This window comes from Triticum urartu, chromosome 1A (genome assembly GCF_056163025.1).
Source record: "Triticum urartu cultivar PI428250 chromosome 1A, HENAU_Tu73, whole genome shotgun sequence".
Taxonomy (NCBI): Eukaryota; Viridiplantae; Streptophyta; class Magnoliopsida; order Poales; family Poaceae; genus Triticum; species Triticum urartu.
In genome coordinates this window covers 275,344,389-275,365,034 of record NC_141873.1, presented here as the reverse complement: position 1 = coordinate 275,365,034, position 20,646 = coordinate 275,344,389, and positions in this window count along the sequence as shown.

The window sequence follows — 20,646 nt, the reverse complement described above, 5'->3', positions numbered from 1 at the left end:
ACAAAGACTTGCCGGTTGCGTGGCTGCTCTCAGCAGGTTTATCTCTAGGTCTGCTGAGCGCGCCCTGCCATTTTTCAAATTATTGAAAAAGGCAGGTCCGATGAAATGGACTCCGGAAGCGGAGGCTGCGCTGCAAGACTTGAAGAGATACCTGTCCTCCCCTCCAATACTTGTCGCACCTAAGCCACAAGAGAAGTTGCTGCTGTATATAGCGGCAACCAATCAAGTGGTTAGTGATGCGTTAGTAGCAGAGAGGGAGGCAGATGACGAGCCAGCAACCACGGCAGGCACATCCAGCGACAAGCAGGGGACTTCCCCGACAAGCTCTGGTCCCAACAAAGATGGATCTGCGCAGATGCGCGAGGAAATACAGAAGAAAATGGTGCAGCGCCCAGTTTACTTTGTCAGCTCCCTTCTGCAGGGGGCTAGGTCAAGGTACTCTGGCGTGCAGAAATTGCTTTTCGGCCTTCTCATGGCCTCGAGAAAGCTGCGCCATTACTTCCAAGCACATGAGATCACAGTTGTCACTCGCTTTCCGCTGAAGAGGATACTACAGAATCCAGAAGCGACAGGCAGGATTGTTGAGTGGGCACCGGAACTGTCAAGCTTTGGCCTCAAGTTTGAGAGTACTTCAACTATCCAAAGCAGAGCATTGGCAGAATTCATAGCAGAATGGACGCCAACACCAGATGAAGAAATTCCAGAAACGAGCATCCCTGACGACGAAGCAAGCAAAGAGTGGCTGATGTACTTTGATGGTGCCTTTTCGCTGCAAGGCGCTGGCGTGCTGCTTGTCGCACCCGCCAGAGAGCACCTCAAGTACATAGTCCAGATGCACTTTCCCAAGGAGCAAGCAACAAACAATACTGCAGAGTATGAAGGCTTGCTTGCCGGTCTCAGGATCGCGGCAGACCTTGGGATCAAGAAGCTCATCGTCAGGGGTGACTCGCAGCTTGTCATCCGCCAAGTGAACAAGAGCTATCAAAGTCCGTTGATGGAAGCTTACGTCGACGAAGTGAGAAAGCTAGAAGAGCACTTTGACGGCCTACAGATGGAGCATGTTCCAAGAGCTCAGAACGCCATTGCCGATGGCCTGTCAAAGTGCGCCGCACTTAAGTTACCTGTGGAACCAGGGATCTTTGTGCTCAAGCTGACTCAACCGTATGTAACGCCATCAACTGGACAGAGCAAGAAGAGGAAGTTGATTTCTGGTGACTATTTTCCGGCAGAGCTTCCCCAAGCCGCCGCCAAGAAGGTCCCCAAGATCAACGCCAAGAGCGCTGAGGAGCAGTCTGCTCCGGCAAGCCCTAGGGTTTGTTCCGTTGAAGCAGAAGCTCCCGACAAGTTTTGCTCTGGCAAGCTTGCCGGGGAACGTCAAGCTCCGGCAGAGCCGCAGGTTCTCGCCGTAGAAGCGGATGTTCCCGCAGCAGCAGATTTGCCTTTAGTCCTTGTTGTCGAGCTGCAAGCTCCAGCATGGGCGCAGCAGATTGTCCGTTTCCTTCAGACAAGAGAACTTCCCGAAGAGCAAAAAGAAGCGGAAAGAGTAGCCCGGCAGTCAAGTATGTACCAGTTTGTCGACAAGACACTGTACAGAAGAAGACTCAACGGTGTGAAATTGAAGTGTATTCACCGGGAAGATGGACAAAAGCTGTTGGCAGAGATACATGGAGGCATATGTGGTCACCACATTGGCGCAAGAGCACTTGTCGGCAAAGCATTCCGGCAAGGTTTCTTTTGGCCGACAGCCCTCCAGGATGCAACTGCACAAGTAACCAAGTGTGAAGCGTGCCAGTTCCATTCCAAGCAGATACACCAACCAGCTCAAGCTCTCCAGACGATCCCTTTATCCTGGCCATTTTTGGTCTGGGGGCTCGACATCCTCGGCCTCTTTCCCCGAGCAGTCGGGGGCTTTGAGTACTTGTACGTAGCAATCGACAAGTTCACAAAGTGGCCGGAAGTGGAACCAGTGAGGAAGGTGACAGCACAGTCAGCAGTCAAGTTCTTCAGGTCGATTGTTTGCCACTTCGGGATCCCTAACAGGATAATCACCGACAACGGTACACAATTCACGAGCCGCACCTTCATGCAGTACGTCCAAGATCTTGGCGCCAAGGTCTGCTTCGCTTCTGTTGCTCACCCGAGAAGCAACGGTCAAGCGGAGAGGGCAAATGCTGAAGTGATGCGCGGGCTCAAGACCAGAACTTTCGACAGGCTGCACAAGTGCGGAAGAAACTAGATCGAGGAGCTGCCGGTGGTTCTTTGGTCGATCAGGACGACGCCAAATCGAGCCACTGGCCAGACACCTTTCGCTCTAGTCTATGGAGCAGAGGCAGTTCTCCCCACGGAACTCGTATACGGGTCACCTCGAGTGCTCGCTTATGATGAGCTTGAGCAAGAGCAGCTGCGACAAGATGACGCGCTGCTCCTTGAGGAAGACCGTCTTCAGGCTGCTGTGCGAGCTGCTCGCTACCAGCAAGCTTTGCGCCGCTACCATAGCCGCAAAGTTAATGCCAGAAGTCTCGAGGAAGGCGACCTTGTTCTTCGGCGTGTTCAGTCCGCCAAGAATTCCAACAAGTTGACGCCGAAGTGGGAAGGCCCTTTCCGGGTGAAACGAGTCACTAGGCCTGGCGCTGTCCACCTTGAGACCGAAGATGCCATTCCGGTGAGCAACTCCTGGAACATTGAGCATCTTCGTAAGTTTTACCCGTAAGGCGCGGTTGCCGGAACCTATTCCGGCAACCACCTTTTGTACAAGTCTTGCCGCTGTTGCATGTAATCCTTTGTACAAAGCCGGGCGCAGACCCTGTGCATAAGTAAAGCTCATGTGCTCCGCACATTTTGTCAATTTCATGCATTCTATTTTTTGCATATGTGATCTGACACTTTGTGCAGCACCTACTCCCCGGTAAGCAATAACGAGCCGTAAGGCTCCATATCTTTATTTTCTCTTCTTTCTTTTTTCTCAAGGAAAGGAAGGTTCCCTCGCCCACAAGTTTGCCGGGGGGAAAGGAGAAGATAATGGTATGGACCAGGCGTCGTTCAAGAAAGTTTTGCCTTGCCGGGAAGCAAACAACAGAAAAGCTAAGTTGCCAAAGTTTGAGCAATCAGATTTTTTAAAATTTTTGAGTTATCTCCCTTGAACGACCGCACTTTGTATGGAAAACCTGTGCGCGGAGGAACCAACTCATAGCTAGTTGCGCCCTTACTTTGTTTCGAGTCCGCTCAACAACTTAAGTGAGCTGCAACTAGTTGCGACAAGGTTTCTTGTCGGTAGCGGCACCGCCAGCAGGCTGCTGACGTCCCGCACTCAGCGCTCGCGGCTCAGGTGCCTGCACCGGCAAGTTCCCTAAAAGCGTAGGGCAAAAACATACAAAGGAAGGAATCAAGTAAAGGGAATAACATTGCAATCATTACCCAGAATAGACTTATATTACAAAGATAGCTTGTCGCGGCTCTAACAGATTGTTTTCATAACATGACAAACAGCGACAAGAAAAGAAGAAACGGGCGGCCTAGTCTACGCGATCGCCCTCGATCCTCTTGATCCCGCTCACCTTGTCCACAATGGGTGCGACAAGGGTCTTGTGCGCCTCCAGATCAGCATCCGGCGGCAGGGTCTTGAGGACGTTGGTGAGGTTGAGGCCAGGATTGCAGAAGGCCACCTTCACCAACACTTTCTGAAGAGCTCCCGCGCAGATCTTGCGCGATTCGTCGGCCAGCTGCTTTGGGATCTTCTCCCGGAGTCGCTGCAGGGCCGTCGCCACGCCCTTGAAGAACAAAGTGAGCTTGGCGCTGGGTTGGAGGTTCTCGTCGGAGGGATACCCGAGATCCCCCATCCCCAGCTGCGCCAGCTCCCTGTCAATATCTGCGGCAGCACTCACGAGACTCTCCGTCCAGTGCTCCACAGTCTCCCTGAAAGCATTCTGGGTGGCGGCAGCACTCTCCAGCAGCGCCTTGTCGGCCTTGATCTCCTCCTTCAAGGCCAATTCCTGCTCCTTGGCGCCGTCCAGCGTCTTGGTCAAAGTGGTCAGCTTCAACTCAAGATCCACGTTGGAGACCTTGGCGGCGCTGAGCTCTTTGCCCTTCTCGCCGAGATCGGCCTCCAGCTGCGCCACCTTCGTCTCCAGCTCCTTCTTGGCGGCCTCGGCGGCTGCGGCAGCATCCTCCGCTTGCTTGAGGGCTCCGCCAAATTTTTCTTCGCGCGCGGCAAGCTCCTCCTCGTGGGCGTCAAGATTGACCTTCCGCTGCGCCAGCTCGCCCTCCTGCGCAGACAGCTTCTCAGCGGCAAGCCGTTGTTGCTCTCTGACTTCAGCCTTCTCGAGGAGGAAGGCCTTCTGCGCTTCGGCGAGCTGCTCCCGCTCCTCCGCCAAGGACCGGAGAGCTTCCTGGTGGAGGCCCCGCAGCTCCTCCGTGCGCTTCTCGATGTCTGCTCCCGCCTTCGCGACAAGCGCCTCGCGGGATTCCAGCTTGGCTTGCCGTGCACGGTAGAGCGACAACAACTTCCCCAGCAGCCACTCCTCCTCAGGCTCGTTGCTGCTGCTGCTCGGCGCGTCAACCAGCGTCAGCCCAGCGGAGGCGAGCACCTCCCCATCGAAGATCTCTCCCTCGACCGGCGCCCTGGAGCTTGACGCCCAGGGGAGGTTGATGAAGACGCCATCGCCGGCCTTCAAGTAGATGCCTGGCTGGGGCTCTTCGGAGACTGGCGCTGCGGCAGCGGCGGACGGGTCAGCGGTCGACATAGCGCCTGGCGCTCCTACGGCCTCAGGGCCGTCAGTGCGATCGCCAGATCCCTCGCCAGTTGCTGCGGCGGCAGCCTTGGCGGCCTCTGCGCCAGCGGGATCGTCAGCACCGGCTTCTCCCTCGGTGGCAGCGGCGTCGTCGGCGGCAACCTCGGTCTCCATCGGCTCCGTAGCAGATGGGTCTGACAGCCGGAAGAGGGAGAAGAGTCAAGCAAAATCCAACAAAAACCCAAGAAGATCAAAAGAAGAAGAACCCAAGGGAAATCTTGCAGTGAAAGGATTACCTGTACCGGGTTCTGCAGTCATGGTCTCCGCCGTCGGGGGGCCGCTGGTGCTGTTCCTTGCCGGAGACCTCTCCCTTACCGGAAAGCTCTCCCTTGCCGGAGGACTCTCCCTTGGCTCCTGGTGGGGCTGCTCTGCTCCTACACCAACCAACAGTCAAATATCAGCAAAGACAGAGTATCCATGCGCACCTCACAGTGGAAAGCAAACCATATACTTATGCTGGGGGCTGCTCTGGAGAAAAGGAAAAGTTGCCGGGTCCGGCAAGGTTGTCTCGGGCGCACCCCCTGCTATCGCAGTGGGTTCGTCCTCGATGACGATCACCGGAACCTTGGCTCTCTTCGCTGCTCTCTGGGCCAGAGTCCTAAAAAGGAACAAGTTCAGAGTAAAGCAAATGAGATACAAGACAAAACAGTAAGAATTGAAGAACTACAAGTACAACAAGAGAATCTTACTCTTCTTCTTCCTCGTCGGAGCTGAACGCGGAGAAGTCGAAGTCCGGCTCACGTCCGGCGCAAGGAGGCGGAGGAGTAGGTTCCCTTGGCCGCTTGACGGGAACGGTGGTGGTGGTCTGAGACGACCCCGCTCCAGTTGCCGTCGCGGCGTGAGAAGCGGTAGGAGCAGAAGCGGTGGTCCGAGAGGGCCCCGCTCCAGTTGCCGTCGCAGCGTGAGGTGCTCCCGTGGCAACAGTGCTTGCCGCGGCAGAGCGTGTCACGCGGCGCGGCGACTGTTGACCCACCTGCCGCTCCGCTACGTCACCGGCCTTGCGGAGACGCCTTCTTGGTGGGGATGGAGGCTCTGCTTGCGGCAAGCTGCCTGAAGATGAGGAGGAAGAGGAGTTGATGTCCAGCAAGCCGCTCGTATCCTTGGCGGGCTCGCTCTACTCGACATCATGCCCGGCAAGCCTTTTCTCGCCGGCGGACTCCCCTCGCTCGGCACGGCTTGCCGCCTCTGCTGCATCTGCCTCCTCCACGGTGAATCCAAATTCGCCCGCGGCTGCGGCTGCCGCCGCCTCTTCCAGCCTAGTGGCGATGAGCGCCATCTCCGCATCGGTGGTGTCGCGGGTGAGGCCATGCTTCTCGTCGGGACGGATCGGCACTTCTACCAAGCCATCGAAGAATTGCTGCACGACGTCGTCTGCAGGCTCTTGCCAAGTTGGCACAATTCCATGCGAATCGCACAGCGGCATCATTGCACGGATGCGGTCGAGCGCGGAATTGTTGTACAACGGAACGACACCCCCCGGCAACCTGAACACTTCGGGATGTTGTGGGTCATACTTGAAAAGCTCCTGGAGCATCGCGTTGAGCTCCAGAACAGTGAAGTTGAAGTTGAGGCCCGGCCGTAGCCTCATGATGTCTGCCGCATTCTTGAACTCCCAGGCGGGTCTCCCCCGTTCCTGCAGGGGGGCGATGCGGCGGCGAAGAAAATCTGCGCCAACAGCGCCTACAGTGAGCCCGGCAAGCCTGAGGCGTAGGATCCGGGTGACAGCAATCTTCAGCCTGTCGTCTTCCGGGGCCACGTCACTCCAATCGCTGCCGCGTGCTACTGGGGTTTGGCGCCGGGTGGTGAATGGCTGCGGGTTCTCCTCGTCAATCCAGCACCAGTCTGCTCTCCACTCCTCCCACTTGCCGCAGAATTCTCCCTCCAGATAAGTTTCCTTCTTGCCGGCCCTTGAGATCCAGGCGATTCCGTCGGATAAAGGCTCTCCTCTCTCTACTCGGGGTATGAAGAAGTGGCAAAAGAGGGCTACATTGGGATGGACTCCGACAAAGTTTTCGCAGAGATGTGCGAAAACTGCCATGGTCAGAACGGCATTGGGGGTGAAGTCAAGGAGGTGGAACCCGTAGGTGTTCATGATATCGCAGAAGAATTCAGAGCAAGGCGGGCAGAGCCCGCAGTAGAAGAACAAGGCGAAGAAAGGGTATCCATTTGGGGCCTTCTTCCAAGCGGTGGCGGGAAGTACCTTCGTGCGCGGATGCGCTCGTGTCTCCGTCGACCAGAAGAGGTAGTAGTTCTCCCTCAGCTCCCTCGCGGCGAGCTTGGGGGGCAAGACTGCCCACTCCTTTCGCAGCGCCGCAAGCCGCTGCGCCTCCGTCGACTTCACAACCTTCCCCTTTTCGGCTTTTGGAGCCATGGCGGAAGTGGTGGAGGAGGTCGACGGCGTTGGTGGTGCTGGTGGCGATGGGGGGCGGAGCACTGCTCTCTTTCGGCTTTGGGCAGATGAGGGAGCGGCGGAGATTTCCGAGATTGAAGCAGCAACGGGCGAATGGGCGAACTTCCCCTATTTCCCCTGCTTATAAAGGGGGAGGGGGCGGACGTTCCGCATTTCCGAATAAAGAAACCACCCACGATCTCTCCCACGACGCCGCATTCAATGCGTGCCGTTCGGGGAGGGCGCGGTGGATACGGAGAGAGATACAGCATAACCTAGGCCGCGTGTGCCCGTGCCCTGTTTTGGGCCTGGCCCAACAGCGCTTGGCACCGTGTATGGCCCAGGCCCGGGGGCTCCTGTCGGTGTACTAGAGTAGGGGTACCCTAGTATCCCGAACTTGTGCACGGGCAGTCGCAGCATCCTGCGGCAAGGCTTGCCGGGTGACCGCCAAGGTCCTCCGTGGTTCCTTTGGAGCCATTCAAGAACAAAGTATCCAAGCCAAGGAGACAAGACCCCGGCAAGAGGAGCTTGCCGGGAAGACCAACAAAGGCATCTCAAGACCCCGGCAAGAGGAGCTTGCCGGGAAGGCCGACCAAGACACCTCAAGGAACTTGCCGCGACGCGCCACGCGTCCCGGCAAGGCCCGGTGAGCGACAAGCTCCCGGACGCAACAAGACAACGACCGCGGCAAGGCGCTTGCCGCGGCAAGCCACTACTCTGTGCCCGCGCTCCAGCACATCCACCAACGTGTCGCTCTGGGACCCTTCCAGGCGCGCGTGGCGGGAGGCTGTGCAGCCAGCGGTGCATGGTGGCAAGCGGCGCTGACAAGATTGCCATCATGGCGAGCGGTGGCGCCCCTGACGGTCCCTTTTGCACTATTTAGGCGACACAGACGGGCATTTAATGCCCTTGTCCCCTGCCGTCAGGGTTAGGTATGATACACTGTAGCAGGTAGCTGTACCTACCGCAGCACCTTTCCATTTTTACCCTTGTTTACGTTGCCACCTGTCGGTGACCCCTTGAGCATATAAAAGGAGGCCCATGCGCAACGTAGAGAGGGTTAGCGAGTTCGAAGAACACTCGCGCTCGGTCTCGTTAGCTGCTGGTGTGTACTGTAGCACTCCGCGCTCCCGAGCAAGAACTCAATACAAACCACAAAGCAGCAGTAGGGTTTTACGCATCCGTGCGGCCCGAACCTAGGTAAACTGCTTGTGTGCTTCGCCTCGATCTGCTCTTTGTGCGACCTCCGCCCCCGCCGAACCGAAAGGGACTCGGCCCGCCGGTCCCATAGGTGCTCGTGGATCAGTCCCACGACAGTTTGTCTATGTATTCACACATGTACTAAGTTTCCGGTTAATACAATTCTAGCATGAATAATAAACATTTATCATGATATAAGGAAATAAATAATAACTTTATTATTGCCTCTAGGGCATATTTCCTTCAGTCTCCCACTTGCACTAGAGTCAATAATCTAGTTCACATCTTTATGTGATTAGTTCACATCTCTGTGTGACTAATACCCAAAGGGTTTACTAGAGTCAATAATCTAGTTCACATCGCTATGTGATTAACACCCAAAGAGTGATCATGTTTTGCTTGTGAGAGAAGTTTAGCCTACGGGTGAAAGATCGTGGATGCCACCTAGAGGGGGGGTGAATAGGCGCTTTAAAATAATTATGGTTTAGGCTTGAACAAAAGCGGAATAAACCTAGTGGTTAATTTGCCAAGCACAAAACCTAAAACAACTAGGCTCGCCTATGTGCACCAAAAAATTATGCTAAGCAAGATAAACTACTAGGTGATAGCAAGATATATGACAAGAAACAATATGGCTATCACAAAGTAAAGTGCATAAGTAAAGAGCTCGGGTAAGAGATAACCGAGGCACGCGGAGACGATGATGTATCCCGAAGTTCACACCCTTGCGGATGTTAATCTCCATTTGGAGCGGTGTGGAGGCACAATGCTCCCCAAGAAGCCACTAGGGCCACCGTAATCTCCTCACGCCCTCGCACAATGCAAGATGCCGTGATTTCACTAAGGGGGCCTTGAGGGCAGTCACCGAACACGTACAATTGGCAACCCTTGGGGGCGGTCACCGAACCCGTACACTTTGGCAACCCTTGGGGGCGGTCACCGGTACCCGTCAAATTGCTCGGGGTGATCTCCACAACCTAATTGGAGACCCCGACGCTTGCCCGGAGCTTTACACCACAATGATTGAGCTCCGAACACCACCAACCGTCTAGGGCGCCCAAGCACCCAAGAGGAACAAGCTCAAGGGTACCAAGCACCCAAGAGTAATAAGCTTCTCAACTTGTAACTTCCACGTATCACGTGGAGAACTCAAACCGATGCACCAAATGCAATGGCAAGGGCACACGGAGTGCCCAAGTCCTTCTCTCCCAAATCCCACCGAAGCAAAAAATGCTAGGGAGGAAAATGAGAGGAAGAACAAAGAAGAGAACACGAAGAACTCCAAGATCTAGATCCAAGGGGTTCCCCTCACATAGAGGAGAAAGTGATTGGTGGAAACGTGGATCTAGATCTCCTCTATCTTTTCCCTCAAGAACTAGCAAGAATCATTGGAGGGATTGAGATTTAGCAAGCTCGAAGAAGGTCAACAATGGGGGAAGAACAGGAGCTGAAGAGATTAGATTCAATGGGGAAGAAGACCCTCTTTTATAGGTGGGGAAAAATCCAACCGTTATGCTCACAGCCCGCACCGAGCGGTACTACCGCTCCAAGGAGCGGTAGCAGCCCTTTGAAACACAACAGCGAGGAGGCAAAAAAGCCAGAAGAACCGTCGGAGCGGTAGTACCGCTTGACATCACGGTACTACCACTAGGGGTAGCGGTACTAATGCTAAGGGTAGCGGTACTACTGCTTGCGAGCGGTACTAAAAAATTACATCCGTGCCTACCACCGCTGGAATTGTGACGAGTTTTTGGTCCCGAGCGGAAGTAGCCATGGAAGTAGCCGCGGTAGTACTGCTCCAAGCGGTAGTACCGCTCCCAAGGGCGGTAGTAAAAAATTACTTCCGCTCCTACCCGCGGTAGTACCGCTGCAGCCTTTTCAGAACACCAAAACTACCACAACTTCTGCAAACGGACTCCGAATTCGACGAAACCAAGTTTGTTGGAAAGCTAGCGACAAGGGCTAACACAAACTTGAAAGAAATACCAATAATAAGCAAATGACAAAAGTCCCAAAAGAAAATGGTGAGAGCCCTTCCTCGGATAAGACCGGTAAAACCTCCAACACCGAAAACATCATAGAAGACGCAGGCAAACTCCGTTTTCGATGAACTCAAGCTTGTAATCAAGATGACCATAAGCTCTAAGACTCACAAAGAGAACCAAACAAGAACCAAGAAACATGATGCAAGGATGCAATGGTTTGAGCTCTCGACGAACGATACGATCAAGCTACTCACTTGAGAGCCCCCCTTGATAGTACGGCTATCGATCCTATAACCTGGTCTCCCAACTACCACCATGAGACCGGTAAAATAGAAAACCTATCAAGGGCAAAACTTTGCCTTGCACATGATCCACTTGAGCTAGATGGTGACGATCTTGTCCTCCTCAAGATGGACCACCTTTCTTGATTGCGTTGGGTCGATGGAGACTAGATGATTGCTCCCCCATACTCCACTATGGGTGAGCCACTCTTCGGCACATCTTCACAAGTCCATTGACACCACAATGGATGGCAAGCTTCAAGCACTTGATCTTTTCGTGATTCTCCACTTGAACTTGCACACGGCAATCTTGATGACGATCACCACTTGATGTCATCCTTCCCATGGGTTGTATGATATCATCCTCTTGACGCAAGCCCATGGACACGTACCTAACCCCACATAGACTCTCACATAGACCATGGGTTAGTACGCAAAGTGCAATGGACAATGCTTACCATACCATGGGATCACTTGATCCCTCTTGGTACATCTTCTACTCTTTGTGAGTTGATCAACTTGATTCACTCTTGACTTAGTCTTGATCAACCTTGAATCTTTCCAACTCTCTTCGTTTGGATGATGTCTTGAAGGTAAACATGAATGATCACACAATCTTCTTCTTCAAGACATGCTTGCAATAAGCTCAACACTCACATGACCAATCTTTCGATAATTCCTTAATAGCACCTTGGTCAGCCCATAAACTCCTTGAAACCAACACATGGACTTCAAGAAATGCCTATGGAAAAATCCTTCAAATATAACTCAATGCAACCATTAGTCCATAGAGAATGTCACCAATTACCAAAACCACACATGGGGGCACCGCATGTCCTTTCAATCTCCCCCATTTTGGTAATTGATGACAATCACTTTCAAGAGAGTTTATATAAGGAATTATGCATCACCATGCAATGCAACAACCAATAATGCATGCGTAGGAGATGCGTATGCTTAGGAACAAACCAAAGCCAGAAGAGACAACTCTTTAAACTTCTCCACAAAACTCTCTGAAACTTCTCCCCCATTGGCATCGATTGCCAAAATGGGCTAAAAGCTTAGAAGGCCAATATAAAATGTGTTCCTCGATAAATTGTGTATTTCTCAACAAGAGAGTGGAATGCAATACACATATCCAACGATAAATACTTGGAGGAAGACAAACTATATTGAGGCCCAAAGATTGCAAAAAGAAGATATGCCACAAAGACATAATCAAAGAGAGAAACAAGCAATCAAGCAATCAAAAGATACCTATTGAAGCAAGCTATCAAAAGATAACAATTGAACCAACTAGGCCAATGATCCTACGAGCCACATGAATAAAGGATATTATGATAAGAGCGGAGCAGTGTTCTAAAGAAACTAGAGAAGCTCCCCGTGATTTGTGCACATCAAGAATTTTTGTATTTGGATACAAAGTGCACAAAATAGGATCATAGCTCCCCAAAAATCAATAGAAACTTACAACGAGTGCAAGAGAGCATATAGGAAACGAAGCCTAGTACTTGCAACAAACACATGGTTGAGCAACAAGTAAGAGAGGCAACTTAAGAGTGGACTCAACCAAAAAGATGTGTGTGAGTCAAGGCAATGCACTTGAGAAGATTAATGTACAGAAGAGCATTAAGAATCAATAAAGTCTTCAAAGAATGAGGCACATGGTGCAAGGCCTATCATTCCCACACACAACTAACAAATGGGTTCACAAGCTTACTAATAAGCATATAGAGAACCTATGCTTGTGACAACCCACGGTGAAGATGGAAGATGAAAGGCGCATCAAGACGAGGGATGCCAATTAAGATGGCAAAAACCTCGTAAAGATAAGCATGAGGAAAATAATCTTCACCACACAAGAGCGCATCAAGATGCAACGATAGAAGACACGCACTCAAGGCAAAAGCTTTCACGGAGCCACCAAAGAAATAACATAAGAAAGACAAGGTGCATGTGAAAGAAAGGATACATCTAGATATGCAACTTCTCTCAAGTGTATAAGATTCTAGGTAGACGAAATCATGATGATATATATATCTACAAAGAAGGATGTACACCCGAAATAGTTACAACACGAAGGAACAAGATATCCAAAAGGAACTCATACATATACCAATAAGATATTTGCTTGAGAGCATAGCACATGGCTAGATATGGTCTTATTGTATATAAATGAATTCCAACCACACGAACATCAAAGACATCACAACTAGCAACAAGACATCATTGTTGGGATGCTTTGAGAAAGGAAACAAGTATCACAAGAAAGAATGGATAACATGCCATGATACAACCTACACAAGGTTGATGCAAGAAAAGTGTGCATGAAGTATATGAAGATACTTGTTACCGAGATAACATTGGAAGGATGTAGTAGATACCAATTGAAGGTACAAAGTAGTTCATTGATCATCCTAGCTTGACTCCAATAAGCACATGGTGACAACACCTTCCTTGTGAGTGAGCCGAGCATCCAATGCATCTCCACTTGTTCCTAGAACAACAACACAAACAAAATGGTACCCAAACTCATTGGGACCAAAGAGTTAGAGAACCAACAACACATAGGACGAACTCCACATAAATATGTGCATATAGATATGAAAATGAATTTCATGCACATCTCATCCAATTTGAGACTTGGTGGAGTTCCCCCTATATATTGGGTCAAAGAAAGAAAACATGCCAAAGAAACTACAAGAAGTAAATATGCATGCTCAAGACTTTCAAGAACCGAGACCAAAAGACAAAGAAATACCAAGGGAAGAAAAGATACCAAATGAATAAATCATCACTTGGAGGATATCCATAAAAGATACATCAAGGAATGAGATATCCATTGATACACTCAAAAAGAAAGATGTCAAACTCCCAAAAGAGAGAATGGTTCCAAACAAACCAAGCCCTCTACAAAGTTTCATGATGGCACAAAGCACCAAAAAGAAATGGCTTGCCTTCCACAAACACACACTTGATAAGGATCACAAGATGAGTGTTTTATAGAGAATAGGATAGCTCCCCAAAGACTAGTGCATTATAGAGATTTTGCATTTGAATACAAAATGCATGAGGTGGGATCACCACTTTCACTATATCTAGAAAACACTAGACAAGGTCAAGAAATTAACAAGATCCACAAGTGGTATGGAATACAATGGGAGTTGACACAATCCTAGGCAAGAGATAAAGCAAATAAAAGCAAAGGCCAATGTAAAGATGATCAATAATTTCTACCACACATAAGTGAGTGCCAATTGTCAGAAGACAAGAAGTATTTGGAAATAATTCCCGGTGGTAGATAACAAGGATATACGACATCATCTTCACACCATACAACAAGCAAATTGCATCTTCTAGAGCTAACATGCCACCTAGGAACAAGATAATTTACAATATCAATTCTAGGTGACAATATCTCAAATGTACACATTTTCTGGGCTAGTAATATACACATAGCATATTACTCCCCCATAATGTGATACCAATTAAAGATAAACAAGAGGCAAAATAACGATCCAACACGAGATAATTAATGGACAATATAGAATTTGAATTTCTCATGAGAAGACATGCCACATAGCGACTAGATAATCTTGAAATATCAATACTAGATGGTATTACTCATATACACACATATATAGGATTGTGAGGTGCACAAAGCACATCACTCCCCCATAATGGGATATTCCATTAATCTCTCACAAGAGCCAACTAAGAAAAGAACAAGATGCAAAAGGCTCAATGCATGACACACACGTACATGATGTGCAAACCAACACACACATACTTGATTGCTCAAGATAATCAAGTTGGAAGCACAACATATACAAACACATGCAAGGAACAAAACCAAACATGCAAAGGGGTAAGTAACTATCAATGTAAACACTTTAAGCATGAGTTACCGCATGGAGAAACATTGGATATAAGATAGAAATTTGATAATTCGAATAACTTGGCTTGAGACAATTAGAATGATGAAGTCCCCTTAATTCTTCGTAAAGTAGCCAAGTCTCCAATGCCCTCCAAAAACACCTATTGATCAAGTTTGAGCTTGTTGGCCCCCAACCAAGTTGGGTCCTAAGAGGTTAGTCACAATAGGCTTGGCTACCCAAATGCTTCTCTTCTTGACACCACTTTGAGTACCAACAACTTTGGCAAACACATTGCCAACCTTATCCTTCACAAGAGAATAGATATCATCAATAATAATTGGGTTGGATAAGTTACCACTTTTGCATGAAGAGGCGAGGTGACCTTTCTCACAACATAAGTAGCAACGTCCACCCTTCACTTTCTTCTCACTTGATTTCTCAACTTGAGAAGCAAAAGCTTGAGTCTTCTTGGGAAGAGGCTTTTCTTCAACTTGAGGTTGAGCATGACAATGAACTTGTGGTTGCTTCCCTTGTTGCTTGTCACTAATGGGTTTCTTCTTCAATGGGCAAGATCTAACATGATGCCCTTCAATTTTGCACTTGAAGCAAATAATCTTGGCCGAATTCTAGACTTGTTCTTGGCCCTTCTTCTTGATCATTTTGTACTTCTTCTTCTTATTGGAGTTGAATCCAAGTCCACCTTTGTCATTGGGGGATTTTTTGCACACTCAAGATATTGTTGAGTGTGGATTTCCCTTCATGACTCTTTTCCAAGTCTTTCTTCAAAGAAGTGACTTGGGCCTTGAGCTCTTTGATTTCCTCTACATGGTTAGTCTCAACACAAGTACTAGAGGAAGTATAAGCTTCATCGTTAGAGCAACAAGGCAAGGAAAGCAATTCATCACAAGATGTACCAACATTGCGAGTAGATGAATTACAAGGACTAGCACATGGCAATATAGCATTTTTGACTAGAAGTAGTGCTAGTATCCACATGAGGCTCACTAGATGTTACCATAGAAATCATGGCCTCATGAGCTATCTTTAGCTCATTATGGGATACTAGAAGATCATCATGAGAGCTTGAGAGCTTTTCATGGTTTTCTTCCAATTTCCCATAATTGCTAGATAGCAACTCAAGTTGAGCCCGAAGCTCAACATTCTCCTTCAAAATGGATGCTCCACAAGTAATAGAGTTAGTAGCACAAGCATCATCATTAGCAACAAGAGGAGAAGACAAATTGGCAAGCTCTTTTGAATATGAAGCTTTAAGTTGTGCATGAGACTCGGTGAGTTTGATGAGCTCACTCTTAATGACCCTTGAGCCATTTTCGAGGTGCCCAAAGTCCTCAAGGAGTTTAGCATGCGCAACTTCAAGCTTCTCATTTTTAGTTTCAAAAACATTGGCCACCTCAATAGCTCTATCATGAGATTCCTTCACTCTAGATAATTCTAGAGCAAAAGTCTCCTCAAGAGATTCCTTGGTGGTTTGTTCAAGTTCGAGAGCTTGGGAGAGGTCCGCGATCTCATTAGCGTAATCACGCTCATGACCTTCCATTTTATCAATGGTGACCTCATGCTCCTCAAGATGAGATTCCAACTCATCAATATATTTCTTGCCCTCAATAGCAATAGACATGATTTCCATGAAGTTGGAACGAGCAATTTTATTCTTAAGAAGAGCTTTAAAAATCATTTCCCCCTTAATTTTTAAGGAGGCAACATCATCATTCTCTTCATCATAATCAACATCATCATCACTCTTTCCATCATCAATATCATCACAAGATATATTGGGATTCAAAGTGGGAGATACCTTTGAAGCCTTGGCCATAAGGCAAAATGCAATAGATGATGATGTAGGATCCCTTGAAGCACCATCCAAGACCACATCTTGTTCCATGGAGTGTTGGGTTTCCTCTACATTGTTAGCACAACAACTCGAGAAAATACATGCATTTTTATCATGGCACCAAGATATAGCAAGCATATCATCATGAGATTTAGTCAAGCAATTTTTACATGATATGCAAGGACTATCAACACAAGCATGTGAAACATGTATGGTGCTCGAAGTGTTAAAGTCCAAAAAAGATGCATTGCAATAAGATAGTGATGAAGTATCATCCACAATAAGCATACTATCATCATTGCAATGACCAACACTACTCACCATATCATTACCTTGTGGCAAACCACATGTAGGTGAAGTAGAAGAAGTTGAGAAGACTATACGACTGGAGGTGGAGGGAGAACAATCATCCCCACAAATCTTGGACACACAATATTTATCTTGAAGCTTCGTCCACAACTCATGAGCATCCCGGAACGGCATGAGTTGAAATATAACTACATTGCTCAAAGCATCGAAAAGCACATTAGAAGCTTGAGCATTGAGATAAGAGTTTTTCTCATCCTATAAAGATAATCTTTGGGGATCCTTTGGAGGAGAAAAACCCATATCTACAATTCGCTCTAAATTTGGGTCCATGACCCTAAAGACATTAAGCATGCGAATTACACAAACATCAAAATTTGTGCCATCAAAACTAAGAGTGTCAGAGAATCCTAAACCCCTAGTCGACATCCTTACTCTCTAGGCGGTTAAGCCCTATAAAGAGAGACGAGGCTCTGATACCAATTGAAAGATCGTGGATGCCACCTAGAGGGGGGGTGAATAGGCACTTTAAAATAATTACGGTTTAGGCTTGAACAAAAGCGGAATAAACCTAGCGGTTAATTTTCCAAGCACAAAACCTAAAACAACTAGGCTCACCTATGTGCACCAACAACTTATGCTAAGCAAGATAAACTACTAGGTGATAGCAAGATATATGACAAGAAACAATATGGCTATCACAAAGTAAAGTGCATAAGTAAAGAGCTCAGGTAAGAGATAACCGAGGCACGCGAAGACGATGATGTATCACGAAATTCACACCCTTGCGGATGTTAATCTCCATTTGGAGCGGTGTGGAGGCACAATGCTCCCCAAGAAGCCACTAGGGCCACCGTAATCTCCTCACGCCCTCGCACAATGCAAGATGCCGTGATTTCACTAAGGGGCCCTTGAGGCAATCGATCCTATAACCCTGTCTCCCAACTACCACCATGAGACCGGTAAAATAGAAAACCTATCAAGGGCAAACCTTTGCCTTGCACATGATCCACTTGAGCTAGATGATGACGATCTTGTCCTCCTCAAGATGGACCACCTTTCTTGATTGTGTTGGGTCAATGGAGACTAGATGATTGCTCCCCCATACTCCACTATGGGTGAGCCACTCTTCGGCACATCTTCACAAGTCCATTGACACCACAATGGATGGCAAGCTTCAAGCACTTGATCTCTTCGTGATTCTCCACTTGAACTTGCACACGGCAATCTTGATGACAATCACCACTTGATGTCATCCTTCCCATGGGTTGTATGATATCATCCTCTTGACGCAAGCCCATGGACACGTACCTAACCCCACATAGACTCTCACATAGACCATGGGTTAGTACACAAAGTGCAATGGACAATGCTTACCATACCATGGGATCACTTGATCCCTCTCGGTACATCTTCTACTCTTTGTGAGTTGATCAACTTGATTCACTATTGACTTAGTCTTAATCAACCTTGAATCTTTCCAACTCTCTTCGTTTGCATGATGTCTTGAAGGTAAACATGAATGATCACAAAATCTTCTTCTTCAAGACATGCTTGCAATAAGCTCAACACTCACATGAGCAATCTTTGGATAATTCCTTAATAGCACCTTGGTCAACCCATAAAATTCTTGAAACCAACACATGGACTTCAAGAAATGCCTATGGAAAAATCCTTCAAATATAACTCAATGCAACCATTAGTCCATCGAGAATGTCATCAATTACCAAAACCACACATGGGGGCACCGCATGTCCTTTCAACGGGTCTGCAACATTCAGATTTGTATGTATTTCGCAAATTTCTTTGTCTACAATGCTCTGCACGGAGCTACTCTAGCTAATTGCTCCCACTTTCAATATGTATCCAGATCGAGACTTAGAGTCATCTAGATCGATGTAAAAATCTTGTATCGACGTAACTCTTTACGACGGACTCTTTTATCACCTCCATAACCGAGAAATATTCCCTTAGTCCTCTAAGGATAATTTGGACCGCTGTCCAGTGATCTACTCCTCGATCACTATTGTACGCCCTTGCTAGAATGATGGTAAGGTATACAATAGGACTGGTAAACAGCATAGCATACTTTATAGAACCTATGATTGAGGCATAGGGAATGACTTTTCATTCTCTTTCTATTTTCTGCTGTGGTCGGGTTTTGAGTCTTTACTCAACTTCACACCTTGCAACATAGGCAAGAACTCCTTCTTTGAATGTTCCATTTTGAACTACTTCAAAATCTTGTCAAGGTATGTACTCATTGAAAAAACTTATCAAGCGTCTTTATCTATCTCTATAGATCTTGATGCTCAATGTGTAAGCAGCTTCATCGAGGTCTTTCTTTGAAAAACTCCTTTCAAACACTCCTTTATGCTTTCCAGAAAATTCTACATTATTTCCGATCAACAATATGTCATTCACATATACTTATCAGAAATGTTGTAGTGCTCCCACTCACTTTCTTGTAAATACATGCTTCACCGCAAGTTTGTATAAAACCATATGCTTTGATCACTTTATCAAAGCATATATTCCAACTCCCAGATGCTTGCACCAGTCCATAGATGGATCGCTGGAGCTTACTCACATTGTTAGCACCTTTAGGATCGACAAAACCTTCTGGTTGCATCATATACAACTCTTGTTTAAGAAATCCATGAAGGAATACAATTTTGACATCCATTTGCCAGATTTCATAAAATGCAGCAACTGCTAACATGATTCGGACAGACTTTTAAGCACCGATACGAGTGAGAAAATCTCATCGTAGTCAACACCTTGAACTTCTCGAGAACATTTGGCGACAATTCAAGCTTTGTAGATAGTAACACTACTATCAACGTCCATCTTCCTCTTGAAGATCCATTTATTCTTAATGACTCGCCGATCATCGAGCAAGTCAATCAAAGTCCATACTTCGTTGTCATACATGGATCCCATCTCAGATTTCATGGCCTCGAGCCATTTCACGAAATCTTGGCTCATCATCGCTTCCTCATAGTTCGTAGGTTCGTCATGGTCAAGTAACATGACATCCAGAACAGGATAACCGTACCACTCTGGTGCGGATCTCACTCTGGTTGACCCACGAGATTTGGTAGTAACTTGATCTGAAGTTACATGATCATCATCATTAGCTTCCTCACTAATTGGTGTAGGAGTCACAAGAATAGATTTCTGTGATGAACTACTTTCCAATTAGGGAGAAGGTACAGTTACCTCATCAAGTTCTAATTTCCTCCCACTCAATTCTTTCGAGAGAAACTCCTTCTCTAGAAAGGATCCATTCTTACCAACGAATGTCTTGCCTTCGGATCTGTGATAGAAGGTGTACCCAACTGTCTCCTTTGGGTATCCTATGAAGACACATTTCTCCGATTTGGGTTTGAGCTTATCAGGATGAAACTTTTTCACATAAGCATCGCAACCCCAAACTTTAAGAAATGACAACTTTTGTTTCTTGCCAAACCACAGTTCATATGGCGTCATCTCAATGGATTTAGATGGTGCCCTATTTAACGGGAATGTAGCTGTCTCTAATGCATAACCCCAAAACGATAGTTGTAAATCGGTAAGAGACATCATAGATTGCACCATTGATACGTCTTCAACGTATCTATAATTTTTGATTGCTCCATGCTATATTATCTACTGTTTTGGACTATATTGGGCTTTATTTTCCACTTTTATATTATTTTTGGGACTAACCTATTAACCGGAGGCCCAGCCCAGAATTGTTGTTTTTTTGCCTATTTCAGTGTTTCGGATAAATAGAATATAAAACGGAGTCCAAACGGAATAAAATCTTCGGGAATGTAATTTTCTCACCAAATGTGATCCAGGAGACTTGGACCCTACTGCAAGGGATCAAAGAGGAGGTCACGAGGGTGGGGGCGCCCCCCCCCCCTAGGGCGCGCCACTGCCTCCTGGTCCCCTCGGTGCTCCACCGACATACTCCTTCCTCC